This window comes from Notamacropus eugenii, chromosome 3 (genome assembly GCF_028372415.1).
Source record: "Notamacropus eugenii isolate mMacEug1 chromosome 3, mMacEug1.pri_v2, whole genome shotgun sequence".
In the NCBI taxonomy this organism is placed as follows: domain Eukaryota; kingdom Metazoa; phylum Chordata; class Mammalia; order Diprotodontia; family Macropodidae; genus Notamacropus; species Notamacropus eugenii.
Genome location: NC_092874.1, coordinates 325,458,382 through 325,465,084, shown reverse-complemented (window position 1 = coordinate 325,465,084; position 6,703 = coordinate 325,458,382). Strand labels below are relative to the sequence as shown.

General features: G+C 36.6%; 1 pseudogene; it reads left to right on the top strand.

Annotated features, from left to right (window-relative positions):
* Window positions 1-760: 760 nt before the first annotated feature.
* LOC140531597 (splicing factor 3A subunit 3 pseudogene) lies at window positions 761-2,325 on the top strand (annotated as a pseudogene).
* The last annotated feature ends 4,378 nt before the right edge of the window (window positions 2,326-6,703 follow it).

Below are 6,703 nucleotides of genomic sequence, written 5' to 3'. Positions count from 1 at the left end.
TTTCAGGTAGTCCCATAATTTTTAAATTGTCTCTCCTGGATCTATTTTCCAGGTCAGTTGTTTTTCCAATGAGATATTTCAAATTAACTTCCATTTTTCCATTCTTCTCTCTTTGTTCTGTGATTTCTTGGTTTTGCATAAAGTCCTTAGCCTCCATCTGTGCCATTCTAATTTTGAAAGAACCATTTTCTTCAGTGAGCTTTTGAATCTCCTTTTCCATTTGGCTAATGCTGCTTTTGAAAGCATTCTTCTCCTCATTGGCTTTTTGAACCTCTTTTGCCAATTGAGTTAGGCTAGTTTTCAAGGTGTTATTTTCTTCAACATTTTTTTGGGTCTCCTTTAGCAGGGAGCTGATCTGCTGTTCATGCTTTGACTTCATGTCTCTCATTTCTCTTCCCAGCTTTTCCTTTACCTCTCTAACTTGATTTTCAAAATTCTTTTTGAGCTCTTCCATGGCCTGAGCCCATTGAGTGTGCTGGGACACAGAAGCCTTGATTTCTGTGTCTTTGCCTGATGGTAAGCATTGTTCTTCCTCATCAGAAAGGAAGGGAGGAAATGCCTGTTCACCAAGAAAGTAACCTTCTATAGTCTTATTTCTTTTCCCTTTTCTGACCAAAAGATTTTAACATTCAAAAAAAAGGTAGAAAAATTGGAAAAAATAAGTGAAAAATGATGCAAGAAAATCATGAAAAGCCAGCGAACAAATTAGTAAAGAAGGTACAAAATATAATTAATAAAATAAGAATTTAAAAAACACAAAATGCAGACCATCCTCAAGCAACAACAGAGATATTATGAAGAGAAGGAGCGACTAATGGACGTCATGGCCAAGGAGATGCTCATTAAGAAGTCCACGCCCAAGGACCAGATCAGCTCGGACCACTGCACTTGGGCTATGCCGAACAGGCATATGAAAGTCAGTGGAAATCTGAGAGATTTGTATGATTACAAGAGTGAGTTAAGAAAGGAGGAACTCAGTGCTATTTCAGGACCAAATGAATTTGCAGAATTTCATAATGGAGTCAAACAGATAAAAGGATTCCACTGGAAGCACCCAAATGAGATTTGCGTGCCAGTGTCAGTGGAATGTGAGGAGCTCCTGAAAGCCAGAGAAAATCCTAGTAAAGAGGCACAAAACTTGGTGGAGTTCCCAGATCAAGAAGGATATGATTGTTACCTGTATCTTCATGCCTGCTACCTTAAGTACACTAGCTTAAAAGCATTTGAGAACCTGGATCATATCACATATCTGCCTATCTTTGATGAGTTATTTGATATTCCCAAGGAAAGGAAGAATGCAGAGTGCAAGAGTTACCTGGAGATTCTGCTTAAGTACCGCCAAGACTACACAGGCAGGGTGAAGCCCTGGCAAGACCAGAATGAACTGTTTGGGAAGATTCAGAATGAATTTGAGAAGAAGTGAGACAATAGTACCTTCCCAGGTTGGCCAAAAGAGACAAGCAGTGCACTGACCCATGCTGGAGCCCATCTTGATTTCTCTGCATTTTCCTCCTGGGAGGAGTTGGCCTCCTTGGGTCTTAACAGACTGAAATCTGCCCTTTTGGCTTTAGGAATGAAATGTGGTGGTACACTGGAAGAACAAGACCAGACGCTGTTCAGCACTAAGGGGAAATCTCTGGAATCACTTGACTCCTCTCTGTTTGCCAAGAATCACAAATCAAAGGAAACCAAGAGGGACACCGAGAGGAATAAAGACATTGCTTTCCTTGAAACTCAGATCTATAAATATGTAGAAATTCTTGGGGAACAGCAGCATCTCACTCATGAAAATGTGCAGCACAAACAGGCACAGACAGGAGAAGAAAGAGAGGAGGGAGACAAGGAGCAAATAAGTGAGAGTGAAAGTGAAGACGAAGAGAATGAGATTATCTACAATCCCAAAAACCTGCCCATGGTTGGGGATGGCAAACCCATTCCCTACTAGTTGTATGAGCTGCATGGCTTATAACTGTAACTGTAACTACAAAATATAACTATAACCGTGAGATCTGTGGCAACTATACCTACCAAGGACCCAAGGCCTTCCAGTGACATTTTGCAGAGTGGCATCATGCTCATCGTATGAGATGCTTGGGAATTCCAAATACAGCTCACTTTGCTAATGTGACCCAGATTGAAGTTGTTGTCTCTTTGTGGGCCAAACTGAAACTGCAGAAGGCTTCTGAACGGTGGCAGTCTGACACTGAGGAGGAGTATGAGGATTCCAGTGGAAATGTGAATAAGAAAACATATGAGGACTTGAAAAGCCAGGGACTACTCTAGTGTCTCAAAGCCAACTCTGTGACTTGTTTGAGCATCCTAGGATTTGGCATTTTTTTATTCTACACAGGCACATGTTCCCAAACACTGCTTCATGTTCTAACATTCTAGCATGTGTCTTGTGAAGATAAGAATTGTAGACATAGTGAAGATTTGAAATATATTTAAATTTTTGTTCTATATTTAAAAACGTTCTAAAAAAACACAAAAAAGCTGGCCTTGACTTGAATTTGACTTGTCATAATGTCTTATAGGGAAGCCAGCTCTTCAGGCCATTAGTTGTTGTCACTTTGCTGCCCAGACTAGGCCAGAGATTGAAAAGAAGAAAGAACGCTATCGGAATGTCAGAAATGAGCAGACTTCTCTATTGTTTATGTGAAGCCCACACAGCTGCCTCAGTGCCCCTCCTCATGGAGTCACCAAGCAGCACTGCTCTCTCTGTCTCCTGCCCCTTTTCGCTGACGGACCTCTGCCTGATGGTGCCTGCTTTGTTGTTGGAGTGCCAGCGGCAGCTTTCCCTTCAGTTCTCCAAGTACAGGAGGAGCCAGAGGTCTTTAAATCTACGTTTTCAATGTCCTGCTTATCTCCACATTCAGTGAGTCAGTCTGGATTTAAAGTTTCTCTGTGTGCTGGGTCTGGGAGATACAGGTACAAAAAGTGAAATGTTAGACATTCTTGACGTAGGTCTAAATTCTATTCTGGCTTCCCAGATGCTTTCTTCCTTATTTTCATTGTGCAACTTTTTTTCCTCAAGGAACACTTCATTCTACGATGACTCAGAGAGGAGAGGTGTTCCTCCAGCCTCTGCCCTTTATCTAGGAGTGTGGCCAGGCTACACTTTGAGGACAATTTGTGGTTCCTTGCCCATGACAGACAAACATGTCTTCTTTTTCAGGACATGGAAATATTTTCTTTACCTTCCATTCGTGTTGGAAGTAAGATCTGTAATCTCCAATCCTCCCTCACTCTCACTGGAAGGTACCGCATTGATAATCTTGAAAGACAGGCTGCTGTGTTAAACTACCAATTGACCTTGCCTGCTCATCTTCCTAGAGGCTGTTCAGCAAAGCTTTATAAGAGTCTTCTTATCTTTCCTTCCAAGATGAGGCTAACTTGCTCTCCTTGCTTTGGTTCAGCTCCTAACATGATAACCTTGGATACAGTAGGCATGTAACAAATGTGTCTTGAATTGTCTAGTTCGGTTAGAGCTGCTACCAGTCAAGCCTCTTTCCCATGATACCACATTAGTGCTCAGCCCTGAGACGCTGTCCATGGGAATTTAAAAAAAATAAAAATAAAAGCACAATCGGTCAAATGGAAAAGAGGTATAAATACTTACTGAAGAAAATAATTGGTACAAAATTAAAGGTGGTCATGTGGAATCTAATGATTCCAGGAGGCATCAAGAAACAATAAAATAAATTCAAAACAATGGAAATCTGATATGGGAAAAAACTGACCTGGAATATGAATTGAAAAGTGATAATTTAATTATTGCACTACTTGAAAATAACAACAATAATAAAAAGAGCCTAGACATCATGTTTTAAGAAATTATAAGTAAAACTTCTGTCATAGTTTAGAAGCAAAAAGCAAAGTAGAAACTACAAGGTTCCACTGATCACCTCCTGAAAGAGATCCCCAAAAGAAAGCTCCTAGGAATATTAAAACCAAACTTCAAAGGTTTCGCCTGTAGCAGAAAATATTGCAAGCAGCCAGAAAGAAATAATTCAGATATCATGGAATGACAGTAAAGATAACACAAGATTTAAGGCTTTCTTAACTAAAGGGTCAAAAGGCTTGGCATATGACAGAAGATAGGATTTAGGATCACCTACCCAAAAAAACTGAATCTATTCTTTTAGAGTAAAAAAGAAGGATAATTAAACAGAGGACTTTTGAACATTCTTGAAGAAAAGAGCAGAGCTCAATTAACAAGACCTTTACATGCAGTCAGTTTTGTTTCAAATGGTTGTAGAGAAATCAAACTAGATTTTTAAAAAATCAGCAAAATTTGCTTGTTTCTTAGGCTGAGACCCAAAAAGCCAATCTTAATACAATCTTAATCAGTTCCATGCAGATAGCAATAATAAGAGTTAGCATTTGATACATTTTTTTTATTTTGTGAGGCACTTTACATATTTGAAGCACTCTACATTTTTACTCATTTGATCCTCAAAACAATCCTTTACAGTGGTTTTATTATCATCCCCGTTTTGTAATAAGGAAACTGAGTCTAAGTGAGGTTAAGTAATTTGCCCCAAATCACACAGTATTTAAGTATTTGAAGCAGGATTTGAATACACACCGTGTCCAGGACATAACCCAAACACTACCCACTTCACTATTTAACTGTCTTGCATCTATTGAATGAGTCTAACTCAATTATTCATTATAATAGTTACCAATAGTGATTTACTATACAATCAAGCAATTTTCCAAATGAAAGTGAAATGCAATCATTCTAAACAAAGTTTACTCACTTTTCCCATTAGTTTATAAGAGACTTCCAACTCCTTTTATTTTTTTCTATCTGTCTTGATTATTTGATGATTGTAAACGTTGTAAGAAACGGAATTTTTAAAAAAGAAAAAAATGCATTTTAAATGGAAAACTTTAAAAATATTTGTTGAACCACAAATTGAGATAATTAGAAACACAGAAAGCATTAAAGGTTTTCTATCACCAAGTACCATGTTAGATACAAGATACAGAAAGGAAACCTGAAAGCAACCTTAACTTCATGGAGTTTACATTAATGTAAGAAAGGAGAAAGTGAATATTATTTTTAGTTTTTTGAATCACTAAATAATTTACGTTGTGGGTCAAGTGAAGAATAAAAAAAAGTCCATCCTTGGTGTGAGAAGACTGACAAATTAACAATGAAGAACTGGGGAAGGGAAGGATATGCAAATCTCTGTGGCTGAAAAAAAAGGAACTGGACCTATCAGAATACGAGGACAAATAATAACATATAGGTAGCCTATGTACTTGATTAGTATCCACATTGGAAGGTCTCCAGTATCAGATAGACCTCTCCAGAGACACAGAGGTTGAAAAAAGAGACGTGTTGTAATCTAAACTTCTGGATGTAACATTTGTGTCAGTGAAATCATAAATCCAGAGAAGGAATTTCTGAAAATGTTACCTGTCCCAGGGTCACAAAAAAACTAACTTTATTGTCATTAAAAATTACTAACTATTGTATTGAAGGGAAGTTTCAGTCTTTTCTATTATCTTCTTTATTCTTTCCACTCCAAGAATTTTAAATTGTTTTCTTATAAAAGGTTGCTTACTATTAAGTTTCCCTCCCCCACCTTGTGTTTGACTGTTTTTTTTTTCAGTGCTTTCCATACCATTATGGCTGTGAAACTACCACTGAAGACGTGTAATTAATTTTCTTTATTGCCAGATATAGTTTTCATTTTGAAGTAGAGCTTTAGATTTATTTGGATGTTTTGACTTTATGACCCTATTAGTTTAATGTTTCAAATTATATATTTATGAATAACAAATCTTTTAGTCTCCTTTCTAAATCCATCAATTTTCTGTAAATATAATTATTAGTCATTGCATGTATATTAATCACTCAGAAGTAACATATGATGCATTATGACTACCACAGTCACTAGTAGAAATCTCAAAGTATTGACTTAGCAAACTCATATAGAAGACTTCTAATCAGCTTTCTTTAGTTAACTTGATCTGACAAAATTCTGCTTAGGGTATTACAAATGAAACAGATATCTGTTTCACAAGGTTGAAGTGACCATGACAATGTTTTCACAAATATGTTCATTTTCATATGTGATATCACGTATATAAAAGAAATTTTTCCTTTTGATGTGAACACATACACAGAGCTTGGTTTACCATTGAAAATATATTCCCTCATATCCCATGGTAATTAAAGACACCAATATAATATTACCAATTATTAATGCTGATTTCAACATGGAAAGAAATGACAAATGGGAGCTTTTTTAAAGAATGTAACAAATGAAATTAAATATTTATAAAGCTGACAGCGTATTTCCTTTTAGGTCATGGTATAAAAAATTCCATTGGAAGGATACTACTCCTTCCTCATTAACCCTGGTAACAAATGCAAGATGGAGATAGAAGTGGAATTTCTGGAAAAGACAGGTAGCAGTAAATATTACTACTTTAAAAGTATGTAATTGATAATAGAGTATATTTTAAGTAATACTGATTGAAAGTAGATGTATTTGATATAATGTGTACATCACTTGACACTAGTTATATAAAGAATAGCTATTGACCAATTCACTTAAGTCCCATTGAAATATTAAAAGGGGAAAAAAAAACTAAATCTCAACATCAAATATTTATTAAGCACTATATGTACATCTCTGCATTAGGTACTAGTGCTCAAAAATGTTTAGATAGGGTGTGATCACTG